Source organism: Somniosus microcephalus, chromosome 28 (genome assembly GCF_052327205.1).
Source record: "Somniosus microcephalus isolate GS21.2 chromosome 28, FLI_Smic_1.0, whole genome shotgun sequence".
NCBI classification, from domain to species: domain Eukaryota; kingdom Metazoa; phylum Chordata; class Chondrichthyes; order Squaliformes; family Somniosidae; genus Somniosus; species Somniosus microcephalus.
The window spans coordinates 12,764,388-12,778,333 of NC_141014.1; the positions used below are offsets into that span (position 1 = coordinate 12,764,388).

Below are 13,946 nucleotides of genomic sequence, written 5' to 3' on the forward strand. Positions count from 1 at the left end.
ATTCATGGCAACCAAATCAGCCTTTTCTGCCTGCAACCTGCTAACAAGCGCCTTCAGTTGCTGAACATCTTGCTCCACCAGATTAGAGCACGCACCTTCAGAAACCGAATCAGCTTTGATTCATTTGGCCTCCTCGCGCAGACGGTTTGTGTGCTCCTGCTCCATTTTCTCCATCAGCTGCTTCTGTTGTCTTTCCAGATTCTCCCACTCTGTGTCAAAGAACTTTTTCGTTGCATTCATCTCTTGCTCAAGACGGCGAATCATTTGTTCTAATTGCTGTTGTAGTTTGAAATGGAGTTGAGTTCGAGCCCGGTGTTCCTCAGAAATGTGCATGTCTGTAGACTGGACAGACTCAGAATTCTCTGTCAAACTATGTTGTTGTTGTTCAGTGGAATTCTGTTCTGAAACTTTGTTCTCCTCTGAAGCATAAGCATTTATGCACTCCTTCGTTTTTCCAACATTAGTCTGCAAGTCCATTTTAGACTTGTCTTTTGCACATGGGCTGGTCTTACTATCATCAGTTCCAGAGTCTGAGCTGATTGTCTTCACCGAGTTCTCACTCTTTATGGCTTTTAGGAAGTGCCAGTCCATATTTATTTTCCTGATCCACTCCCGTCCCAGAAGTGGTGGACCTCCCTCAGGTAGTACATATAAGTCCATTCCTTGGTGTTCTTTGCCCTTGTGTCTCACCTTGACTTTTATCTTTCCGATGGGGTATACTCTTCGCCCCGTGTATGTCTGCAATACAATCTTGGTATCTCTCAAGGGAATATGTGAGAATAGCCGCTTGTAGTCCCTTCGGTTTATGACTGTTAGGGCTGATCCTGTGTCCAATTCCATTTTCACTTGGACTCCGGCTATTTTGAGCGTGACCCAGATAGTTTGTAGGTCAGCTTCCTTACTCACATTGTGAATTCTCAGACTACCCAGTTCCTGGCTGTTGGAGTCTGAATCTGAATTCTGTTCATCCGAACTCTTCTCAGCCACCTTGTGTACCTTGCTGCACTTTTCATGCGGTGACTTTTTTCTGTTGCTGGTCTTCTTTCCTGACCGGCATATTTTAGCTATGTGACCAAGCTTGCCACATTTTCTACATTCCTGGTTTTTAAACCAGCATTGGTTCTGATCGTGTGTTGTCTTCCCACAACGATAACATTTCGTTGTACCCGAAGCCATTTGATCCACGCTGAGTACCGCTGCCTTCAGCTGCATTTCCGCAGTGCCTCTCGCTGCGGCTTCGTGCGATGCTGCAATAAGGACAGCCTTATCAAGTGTAAGATCGTTCTCTTCGAGTAGTCGCTTTTGTGTTCCTTCCTTCGACAACCCGCACACGAACTTGTCTCTCAGTGCCTCTGTCAGATTTTCCCCAAACTGACAGTATTTCGCTAGTCTACGCAGTTCAACCAAGTACTCCGCGTTGCTTTCCTCTTTCAGTTGCGTTCTCGCATAAAATTTAAATCGTTCCGCTAACATCAGCGGTGTGGGGTTCAAATGATCCTTCAGGACAGCAACAATATTAGCGAAAGTCTGATCCGCCGGTTTAGCTGGTGATAGAAGATGCTTCAATAGCCCGTATGTCTTCGCACCCATTGAGTTTAGTAAGGTTAGAGCTTTATCATCATTTGCTATTTTATTTGCCTTACAATATATCTCGATGCGTTCTACATACGTGGCCCAATCTTCCACATCGGAATCGAAATCGTTGATGTTACCACGCTTAGGCATCTTCACAATCTTTCTGAGAAACAACAACGAAATTTTTCTTTAACTTTTTTTTTCAAAAATGGCGGTTTCCCGCGCTTATCTTCTTCCCCGCCTCCGAGAATGGCGGTTTCCCACGCTTGTCTTCTTCCCCGCCTAACTGGCGGCTTCCCGCGTTTCTTCCTCTGGCGGGAGGGGTAAGCTTTGCCCTCGGGCGACGACCGCTGGCTTTCAGGGTTCGCAGCCTGCGCGCCGGCTTCAGTTTATTCTGAAGCGCGAGAACAGCTGATTGCGTTCCTTGTTCCCTTTCTCGGCAGGGGCAACCGGGCGCTGGGGACAACCAGTTGGCGGCGGACAGTTCCAGCTCTTGGTCCTTTACGGAAAGCTGCTGTAAGCCGCTGGGCGGAATCTCGCTCGGTCCCGTTCTCCCTCGCTCGCTCGGTCCCCTTCGCTCGTACGGTCTCGCTCGCTCTCTCGGGCTCTGTCTCTCCCGCTCGCTCGGGCTCTGTCTCTCCCTCAGCGGCTTTCAATCGCGCCTGCCAGCCCTCTCGCAGTCCGGTCCTTTCCTCCCCCGGCTGCGGCTGAGTTCTCCGCGGTTTTATTTATTTATTATTTTTTTTATTACCTCCCGCGCCTTACGATCCCGGTCGCAGCGCCTCGCGGCCTCGGTAGGTGCTCGGCCTTTTTCCCCTGTCGCGGTCGAGCTGTCTCTCGACGCTGTTGCGTCTCCCAGCCCGCTTGTGCCCGGTCTCTCACACCGGCTGCGTTCCCGCTTGTAGTCCGGTCTCTCACACCGGCTGCGTTCCCGCTTGTAGCCCGGTCTCTCACCCCGGCTGTGTTTGCCTGCACCGCGGCTGCCGTGCCCTATGCTGCCCCAGTCTCAGCGCCTCTGGCCCCGACTTCTGTCCGGCTCCTTTCCCCGGCCGTGGTCGAGTTCTCCGCCCTTATATCCTCTGTTTTTTTTTAATTTTCTCCCCTACTCACAGTCAACGTGGCCGACTTGCTTCTCGTCGCTGATCGGCTCACTCACCACCGTGATAGAAGGGACGATCACTGCCTGTTGCTGATGGAAGGCTTCGTGTCAGAATTCTTCTTTCTTCCTTGCTCTGCGGACTCGAGTCTTCTCTCAGCAGAATGACGAGGGCGGATGCCTCTTCTCGACGCCCGTTAACTGCCTTGGATGTATCTCTGCCGCAGGGTAAGATCGAACTCGTCGCCACTGTTAAGTCTGTGTGTTATATTGCGAATTGCTACACAGACCGCAAGAGTAAACTTTAACAGGACTTTACTGGTTGAAGGTCAGGGCGGATCTGCCCAATAGATCCTTACACAGCACTTATATACCGGTGTGGTCACCGCCGGTATTACAGTATACAGCAGCCAAGATAAAGTAGTGCAACTCTTAAAATTGTTCTCTTAAAGGTGGAACGGTTACATACACTACAGGGGGGATGTGAGAAAAAACTTTTTTACACAGTGAATGGTGATGACCTGGAACTCGCTGCCGACGGAAGTGGCGGAAATGGAGACACTCAATGTTTTCAAGGGGAGACTGGATAGGCACTTGAGGGAAATAAACTTGCAGGGCTATGGGAATAAAGCGGGGGAATGGGACTAGAACATAAGAACATAAGAACATAAGAAATAGGAGCAGGAGTAGGCCAATCGGCCCCTCGAGCCTGCTACGCCATTCAATAAGATCATGGTTGATCTGATCCTAACCGCCAATCTACTATCACAGAACTATCTCCTGAATCTAACAGAATTAGACACATGAAATAGGAGCAGGATCAGGCTACACGGCCCCTGGGCCCGCTCCGCTACCCACAGGGCCATGACCGATCCGAACCTAGACTCATGTCCAAATTCCTGCCCGCTCCCCGTAACCCTTAATTCCCTTTACTTCGAGGAAACTGTCTATTTCTGTTTTAAATTTATGTAATGATGTAGCTTCTACAGCTTTTTGGGGCAGCATATTCCATGGACCTACCACCCTCTGAGTGAAGTAGTTCCTCCTCATCTCAGTTTTGAAAGAGCAGCCCCTTATTTTAAGACTATGCCCCCTAGTTCTAGTTTCACCCATCATCGGGAACATCCTCCCTGCATCCACCCGATCCAACCCCTTCACAATCTTATATGTTTCAATAAGATTGCCTCTCATTCTTCTGAACTCCAAAGAGTAGAGTCCCAATCTACTCAACCTCTCCTCATATGTCCATCCCCTCATCCCCGGGATTAACCGAGTGAACCTTCTTTGTACTGACTCGAGAGCAAGTATGTCTTTTCTTAAGTATGGACACCAAAACTGTATGCAGTATTCCAGGCGCGGTCTCACCAATACCTTGTACAACTGAAGCAATACCTCCCTATTTTTATATCCTATCCCCCTAGCAATGAAAGCCAACATTCCATTGGCCTTCTTAATCACTTGCTGCACCTGCATACTAACCTTTTGAGTTTCGTGCACCAGGACCCCCAGGTCCCTTTGTACTTCAGTACTTTCCAGTTTCTTGCCATTAAGATAATAATTTGCTCTACGATTTTTCCTGCCAAAGTGCATAACCTCACACTTTCCAGTATTGTATTCCATCTGCCAAATCTCTGCCCATTTACTTAGCCTGTCTATGTCCCCTTGCAGGTTTTTTATGTCCTCCTCACTCACTACTTTCCCTCCCATCTTAGTATCATCTGCAAACTTTGATATGTTACACTCGGTCCCCTCCTCCAAATCGTTAATATAGATTGTAAAGAGTTGGGGACCCAGCACTGACCCCTGCGGAACACCACTAGTTACTGATTGCCAGTCTGAGAATGAACCATTTATCCCAACTCTCTGCCTTCTGTTAGATAGCCAATCCTCTATCCATGCCAGAATATTACCCCCAATCCCATGATTTTTTATCTTAAGCAATAATCTTTTGTGTGGCACCTTGTCAAATGCCTTTTGGAAGTCTAAATACACTACATCCACTGGTTCCCCTTTAACCACCCTATATGTTACTTCCTCAAAGAACTCCAGCAAATTTGTCAAACATGACTTCCCCTTCATAAAACCATGCTGACTTTGTCCTATTAAATTATGATTATCCAAATGTCCTGTTACTGTCTCCTTAATAATGGACTCCAACATTTTACCTACCACAGATGTTAGGCTAACCGGTCTATAGTTTCCAGCCTTCTGTCTACTGCCCTTTTTAAATAATGGTGTTACATTTGCAGTTTTCCAGTCTGCCGGGACCTTTGCTGAGTCCAGGGAGTTTTGGAAAATTATTACCAATGCATCCACAATCCCTACCGCCACTTCCCTCAAGACCCTAGGATGTAAGCCATCAGGTCCAGGTGATTTATCCGCCTTGAGTCCCATTATTTTACCGAGTACCACTTCCTTAGTGATTTTGATCATGTTTAGCTCCTTCCCCCCTATAGCCCCCTGTTTGTCCAGTGTTGGGATATTCTTAGTGTCTTCTACTGTAAAGACTGATACAAAATATTCATTCAGTGTTTTTGCCATCTCCATATTTCCCACCATTAATTTCCCGGTCTCATCCCCTAAGGGACCAACATTTACTTTAGCCACCCTTTTTCTTTTTATATAACTATAAAAACTCTTGCTATCTGTTTTTATATTTTTTGCTAATTTACTTTCATAATCTATCTTCCCTTTCTTAATCAATCTTTTTGTTATTTTTTGCTGTCTTTTAAAGTTTTCCCAATCCTCTATCCTCCCACTAGATTTGGCTACCTTATATGCCCTTGTTTTTAGTCGAATACTATCCTTAATTTCTTTACTTAGCCACGGATGGCTGTCTTTTCTTTTACACCCTTTTTCTGACTGGATTGCTCTAAAGAGAGACGGCATGGACTGGATGGGCTGAATGGCCACCATCTGTGCCGTTATGACTCGATGACTCTACAACTCTATTCATGAAGCCCAGGATCCCGTAAGCTTTTTTAACTGCTTTCTCAAGCTGCCCTGCCACCTTCAATGATTTGTGTACATATACCCCTAGTTCTGTCCGTTCATGCACCCCTTTAGGATTGTACCCTTTAGTTTATATTTCCTCTCATCATTCCTTCTACCAAAATGTATCAGTTTTCTGCGTTAAATTTACTTTGTCACATGTCTGCCCATTCCACCAGCCTGTCTATGTCTTCTTGAAGTCTATCACTATCCTCCTCACTGTTCACTGCACTTCCAAGTTTTGTGTCATCTGCAAAGTTTGAAATTGTGTCCTGTACAAACTTTACTCTGGCTGTGCAGTTTGGGTTTGACTGATTACCTACCGTAGTATTCGGGCCACATGGGAAGAATGGGGTGAATCAATTCATTAGCCACCCAACAATGTGCATTTTAAATCCTAATCAAAGATTTTCTGTCTGCGGTGAGAATAATTTGCGCTGTAAATAATGATTTGGCGGTCACAAACTGACCCTTAAGTCTTATGATTTTCATTGCTTTGCATAGAGCCCCAGTGGCCTAATGGATAAGGCACTGGCCTTCTAGGCCAGGAATTGTGGGTTCGAAGTCCCATCTGGGGTGATGTACTTTTAAGATTGGCACCAAGGTATTGCCGTCAAGGCCCAGAATGTCAATGCAACCATCCAGAATAAACTCGTAAATGGTCAGGGCAGTGTTCGCAAGTTGATAGACATTCTGAAGGGATTTGTGAGGGCAGAGTAACCGAGAGGTACGCTGGAGGTGTTAATGTGGAGAAGTGTTGTGTGGCAGAAAGCACTGGTGAAGTTGGAGGCCACCATAAGATCCAGAAATGGACGTCGGCCCAGGAGAGTGAATTTCTGGTCCGGACCCGGACAGCAGCAAAATAAACCAGTGGGACAGTCACAGACACAGCAGCGATGGGGGATGGGCTGCAAACTGGACAAAGTTACCTTCAAACTTAAGCAACTGAAAAGATAATCAGAGTCACAGCAGCTGAGTCTTACAGTGTCGTATTGATGGCAGAGAAGGCCAGGAATTGAGAATCAAATTTGAGCAAAGTTCCAGGGCTCACTAATGAAAGCAAAGATCAGGCCGGGTCGGGGAATGGACAGTGGGCACGGTATCTCCCTTCGCATCTCCGCCTCGCTACCTCTCTCTCCTCCTTTAACTGTTCCTCCAAGCCTACCTCTTGGACCAAGGTTTAGGGCACCTGACCTAATCTCTCCTTATGTGGCTCGGTGTCAAATTTTGTTTGATAATGGCTCCTGTGAAGCACCTTGGGATATTTTACTAGGTTAAAGGTGCTATATAAATGCACGTTGTTGTTGTAGAGGGCTCTGGTATGGCGCGAGCAGTGACAGATATGATGGGTGAAAATAGCTCCTACCTGTGCTGAACTTTCGAAGACTCTGAAACTGAGGCAGATGTCACATTTCGGAGCGGTCAATTGTCCTCAGGCGGGTTACATTGTGTATTCAGCCCCAGTGGCCTAATGGATAAGGCACTGGCTTTCTAAGCCAGGGATTGTGGGTTCAAGTCCCATCTGGGGTGATGTGTTTTTAATGATTGACACAATGGCGGTTTAGGTGGGGCAAGTGGTGGAAGGTGCTGCCAGGCGGGGAGGCGACATTAAGGAGGATTGTATTATCACCTGCAGCCAAGATTCCATCAAGGCCGTAAGGTCAATGCAATCATCCACAATAAGGAGGGAGAGAGAAGACAGGCCAGTTAGCCTGACATCAGTCATCGGGAAAACTTTGGAATCCATTATTGAGGAAGTGGTAACAATGCAATTAGAAAATCATATGATTAGGTTTTTGTGAAAGAGAAATTGTGTTTAACAAATTTATTGGAGTATTTTGAGGATGTAACTAGCAGGGTAGATAAATGGGAATCAGTGGATGTTGTATATTTGGATTTCCAAAAGGCATTCAATAAGGTGCCACGTAAAAGGTTTTATTTTTATTTGTTCCTGGGACGTGGGCGTCGCTGGCAAGGCCAGCATTTATTGCCCATCTCTAATTGCCCTTGAGAAGGTGGTGGTGAGCCGCTGCCCTGAGGAACTCCTGCAGCGATGTCCTGGGGCTGAGATGATTGACCTCCAACAACCACAACGCTACGCAAGATAAGGTATCCTGGGGTTGGGGTAATATATTAGCATGGATAGAGGAGTGGCTAACAGATAGAAAACAGCAGGTAGGGATAAACGGGTCATTTTCCGGTTGGCAGGCTGTAACTAGTGGGGTGCTTGGGCCTCAGCTATTTACAATCTATATTAATGACTTAGATGAAGGGACCGAGGACAATGTATCCAGATTTGCTGACGATACAAAGCTAGGTGGAAAAGTAAGCTGTGAGGAGGACACAAAGAGCCTGCAAAGGGATCTAGACAGGTTAAGTGAGTGGGCAATAAGGAGGGAGATAGAGAATGATGTGAGGAAAGGTGAGGTTATTCACTTTGTTCGGAAGAATAGAAAAGCAGAATATTTTTTAAATGGTGAGAAACTATTAAATGTTGGTGTTCAGAGAGATTTAGGTGTCCTCGTACAGGAAACACAGAGAGTTAGCATGCAGGTACAGCAAGCAATTAGGAAGGGAAATGGCATGTTGGCCTTTATTGCAAGGGTGTTGGAGCACAAGAGTAAGGAAGTCTTACTACAATTGTACAGGGCTTTGGTGAGACCACACCTGGAGTACTGCGCACAGTTTTAGTCTCCTTGTCTGAGAAAGGACATACATGCCTTAGAGGCAGTGCAATGAAGATTCACCAGATTGATTCCTGGGATGAGAGGACTGTCCTACAATGAGAGATTGTGTAGAATGGGCCTATACTCCCTGGAGTTCAGAAGAATGAAACATATAAGATTCAGAGTGGGATTGACAGGCTGGATGCTGAGAGGTTGTTTCCCCTGGGTTGAGTGTCTAGAACTAGGGGTCACAGTCTCTGGATAAGGGGTCGTGCATTTAAGACTGAGATGAGGAGGAATTTCTTCACTCAGACGGTTGTGAATCTTTGGAATTCTCTACTCCAAAGGGCTGTGGATGCTGAGTCGTGGAGTATATTCAAGGCTGAGATAGATAGATATTTGGACTCTAGGGGGAACAAGGGATATGGGGTCGGGCGGGAAAGTGGAGTTGAGGTCGAAGATCAGCCATGATCTTATTGAATGGCGGTGCAGGCGCGAAGGGCTGTATGGTCGACTCCTGCTCCTACTTCTTATGTTCTTATGGCGATGGACATTGAAGTCCACCTGATGGCATGAGAGTTCATGGGGTCAGGAGTCAGCCTTGAGGACTCCCAGGGCCACTCCCTCCTGTCTGTGTACCACTGGGCCTCCACCTCTGCTGGGTCTGTCCTGCTTGTGGGACGGGACATACCCAGGGATGGTGATGGAGGAGTCTGGGACCTTGGCTGATAGGTATGATCCTGTGTGGTTGCATTCTAGCCCAAGCTACAAGTTTAAAGTTACCTGGGCCCACTGACCATCCACCTCTTTGTTTACGTCAGTCAGCCCTGGAAATTTCCACGGAAATACCTCCATAAACCCTCTTGGTCACTCGGCCCTCCCAAATCCCTACTCCCGCTTCCTCGAATTGTGAATACACTTGTCCACAAGGCCCTTACCACCCTTGAGCTTATTGCGGATGGTCGCATTGACATCACAGCCTTGACGGAAACTTGGCTCACAAGTTACGATTAATGCAGCCTCCCCGCCTGGCTGTACTTTCCACCATTTGCCCTGTCTAATCCGCCATAGTGTCAATCATTAAAAACGCATCACCCCAGATGAGACTCAAACACATAATCCCTGGCTTCGGAGGCCAGTGCCTTATCCATTAGGCCACTGGAGCTAAATACAAACAGCACCCCACCTGAGGACAATTGACCGCTCTGAAATTCCTCACATTTCCCAAATCCTGGAAAGTTAAGCACTGAGGGAAGCTATTTTCACCCATCATATCTGCCGCTGCTCACGTGCCGTGCCAGAGCCATCTGCAGCAACAACTTGCATTTATATAGCGTCTGTAAAGTAGTAAAACGTCCCAAGGTGCTCACAGGAGCGATTATCAAAGAGAATTTGACACCGAGCCACATAAATAGATACTAGGACAGGTGACCCAAAGCTTATCATGGAATGGTTACAGCACAGAAGGAGGCCATTCGGCCCGTCGAGCCCGTGCCGGCTCTCTGCAATACCACTTCAGCTAGTCCCACTGTCTCTGCCCCTTCCCCGTAGCCCTGCAAATGTTTTTCCTGCAGGTACTTATCCAATTCCCCTTTGAAAGCCGTGATTGAATCTGCCTCCACCAGCCTTCCAGGCAGTGCATTCCAGATCCTAACCACTCGCTGAGTAAAAAAGTTATTCCACATGTCGCCTTTGGTTCTTCTGCCAATCACCTTAAATCTGATTTCTCTGGTTCTTGACCCTTCCGCCAATGGGAACAGTTTCTCTCTCTCTACTCTGTCCAGACCCCTCATGATTTTGAATACCTCTATCAAATCTACTCTCAATCCTCTCTGCTCTATGGAGAACAACCCCAGCTTCTCCAGTCTATCCACGTAACTAAAGTCCCTCATCCCTGGAATCATTCTCGTAAATCTTTTCTGCACGCTCTCTAAGGCCTTCACATCCTTCCTAAAGGTTCATCATAATTTCCACAATTTTCTACTCTATACCTCGGTGGCAGGACATATTGAGAGAGTGGTTACAAACCATATGGGATGTTGGGCTTCATAAATAGAGGTTTTAGGTTTTGAGTACAAAAGTAGAGAAGTTATGCTGAACCTTTATAAAGCGCTGGTTGGACCACAACTGGAGTATTGCATCCAGTTCTGGTCACCACAATTTAGGAAGGATGTGAAGGCCCTTGAGAGGGTGCAGAGGAGATTTACCAGAATGGTTCCTTGGATGGGGGATCTTAGCTACAAGGACAGGTTGGAGAAGCTGGATTTATTTTCATTAGAGCAAAGGAGGTTGAGGGGTGATTTGATAGAGGTGTACAAGATTATGACGGGTTTGGATAGGCTAGACGGGGAAAGGCTCTTCCCACTAGTTGATGGCACAAGGACTAGGGGACACAGATTTAAGGAATTGGGCAAGAGACACAGGGGGGATGTGAGACAAAACTTTTTTACACAGTGAATGGTGATGACCTGGAACTCGCTGCTGACGGAAGTGGCGGAAGTGGAGACACTCAATGTTTTCAAGGGGAGACTGGATAGGCACTTGAGGGAAATAAACTTGCACGGCTATGGGAATAAAGCGAGGGAATGGGACTGACTGGCTTGCTCTACAGAGAGCCGGCGCGGACTGGATGGGCTGAATGGCCTCCCTCTGTGCCGTTATGACTCTAAGGCCAAAAATTGGGTATAGCCCCGCTTGAGGCGTTAGAACTGGCGCTGCGCAAAGTTTATAGCCAGACGAAACTTATCGCTGCCTGGCGAGATATTGGGTTGCATCGCCCCCAAAGGGGATTGAGGCGCTAACTCAGACGTTGCACGGGGCTCCTAAGGCGCAAAAGTTCAGGCGCTACCCAATATCGTCGCGGACGGGCGCAGCGCAGGTGATCTCAATTACAGGAAACCACGAGACTTCCAGGCGCCGGCTGGCTCTTAAAGGGGTGGGTCAGTCAGCCTGAGCTGCTACACTCAACGCCCTGTAGGCCTCAGAATCGGCGCTCGCCCTTCTCTGGTGCAACAAACTTGGTGAGGATGGAGAAGGTGAGACAGAGAGCAGAGCGCTTCAGCACTGAGGCCCTGGACCACTTGGTGTCTGCAGTTGAGCGCCGTCGAGATGTTCTGTATCCTGACAATGGCAAGAGGCCGAATCAAAAGGCTTACCGGCGATCTTGGAGGGAGGTTTCTCAGAGATTCAACTCCAACAGCTTGGCGACCAGGACCCCTGTTCAGTGCAGGAAGAAATTCAACGACCTCACTCGGGTCGTTAGGGTGAGTGTTGGCTGTGCAAACTTCTGATTCCCTCCATCTGCACCTAACTTCGAGGACCCTGTTGACATGATGCCCCAATGGCCATCTGCCAGCAAGCACCCATGGCCCTTTCTGGGCACACACATGGACATTTCTCTCAAGGCCACATGTAAGGGCTCTTGCACCATGGGGGGCATGAGATGATCTCTCAAGGCCACATGTAAGGGCCCTTGCACCGTGGGGGGCATGAGATGATCTCTCAAGGCATCATGTAAGGGCTCTTGCACCATGGGGGGCATCAGATGATCTCTCAAGGCATCATGTAAGGGCTCTTGCACCATGGGGGGCATCAGATGATCTCTCAAGGCATCATGTTACAGAACTTCCCCTTCTTTCCCCTGCAGTCCAAGCTGGCGACGATGCAGAGGGAGCAGCGTCGAACCGGTGGCGGATCTCCACAAGTGGTCACTCTCACGGATCGCGAGGAGAGAGTGCACCAGATTCTTGGAGGACGTCTGTCTGGTCCTGTTACCACTGCAGCTGCCGACCCCATTCTCGACAGCGAGGGTAAGGCTCTCACCTTTTGCAACTGTCTCCTTCCACTTGGTCCCCCCGCCAGCATGCTTCCTCAGTGTGCCGCAATCTGCCATGCCTTTCCGCCAACCTGTCCTTTTGCTAAAGCCACTCTTCCACCTCCCTGCTTTCAGATGATGCATCACCAACTGGGGCTCCACGCCCTGAAGCTGCCAGTGCCAGTGCCTCCAGAGTTGAGGATCAGGAGGAAGCCGGATCATCCGCTCCAATCTCAGAGGAGCATACACATGTACAGACTGGGGATAGTAGTTCCCTGGAGGGGAGGCGGGGGGGGCTCTGAGGATCAGGCAGTTGACGGACCAAGCGGCATGCAGCAACGCAAGGGGGGTAGGCAAGTTCGGCCACCGTCTCCCCGGAGGGCAAGGCAGGTAGTGATGACGGCTGCACAGAGTGCAGAGGAGGTGCGTCGCCTGGCTGAAATGAGCACCCAGGCCCGGCTCAGGCACACTGAGCTGATGGCTGCAGTGGGGAGGATGCCTCAATCAATAGATTCACTGGCAAAGATTGTGTTGGACTTCGGGGCAACAATGGAGAGGACTCTTCAGGGCTTCGGGGCAACAATGGACAGGACTCTCCAGGGCTTCGGGGCAACAATGGACAGGACTCTCCAGGGCTTCGGGGCAACAATGGAGAGGTCTGTCGAGGGCTTTGCACCAACAATGGAGAGGACTGTCCAGGGCTTCGAGGCCGCTAGGGAAAGGACTGTTGAGGGCTTCGGACAATCCCTGGAAAGGTCTGTCCAGGGCTTGTCCGAGGCAGTGGAGCGGTCAGCACCGGCCTTGTCCGAAGCAATGGAAAGAACTGTCCAGGGCTTCTCCGAAGCACTGGCACCTGGCTCACAGGTCCTCACTGCTGCCACGCAGTCACTTGCCGGTCTCGTCCACACCCAGATTGAGGCAACGCGAACTCTCACTGCAGCCACCCTATCTGCATCAGCTAGGATCACCCCGGGCCCTTCCAGTCCCATACAAGGCCAGGAATCAGTGGAGCATGCGATTGTGGCGGATGAGCCGAGCTGGTCCCCTCAGAGAGCCAGTGTGTTGTCCGACAATGGTGCAGGTGTCCTCTCTCGGCAGGTGACCATTCCACATGCCAGCGCTGGCACGTCTGCAGTGCAGCTGCCACCACCTGCAGTGCACACTGCTTCCAGCCATGCTCAGATCAAGCATCCTGCGTCCGCACCCTCCAAGCCCAGAGGTCGGCCAGGCCGTCCCTCAGGGGCTTCTGTGCTTCCAGACAGTCAGCAGGCGTCCCCCAGCCTTCACCCCGCTGTTGTGTATGTACCTTTAAGGGAATAACTGGTCTCAGACTGCAGTACCGGCAGTGACCACCCCTGTATAAAAGGCCCTAGCAGGCTTCTGTAGTTTCAGTTTCCAGGTTGTCTCCATTCAGTAAAGACTTGTTATAATCAACTCCTGCAGTCCGTGTCTCAATTATACACGGACATAATACTGGCGACGAGTAAGAAACGAACTTACCTGCAACTCGGCAGCACCTCAGATGACATTATTGAAGGTCGAAGCCAGAAGAAAGAAAAAAAAAAAATCCAAAGAAACTCAAGAAACGGGCGTCGACCGTGGGCAACCGCCCTCCAAATCATCGAATTGAAAAGTGCAGGAGAGACTGTCGAGAGCCAGGCTTGGTCTCCAGTCTGTGGTTTCCCAGCTAATCGGGCTGGTGGCAGGTAGTGCACTGATCCTTCCTGGGCCGCAGCGGACTAGAGCTCGATCGGGTGGCTCTGCAACAGGGCCGGGCAGTGAGTCGGGAAGCAAAGAGAGAGAG

At 49.1% G+C, this 13,946-nt stretch overlaps 1 non-coding gene across 1 annotated transcript; it reads left to right on the plus strand.

Annotated features, from left to right (window-relative positions):
* Positions 1-7,119: 7,119 nt before the first annotated feature.
* Positions 7,120-7,192, plus strand: trnar-ucu (transfer RNA arginine (anticodon UCU)). The gene has a single exon. It is a non-coding gene; the product is annotated as a tRNA-Arg (tRNA).
* The last annotated feature ends 6,754 nt before the right edge of the window (positions 7,193-13,946 follow it).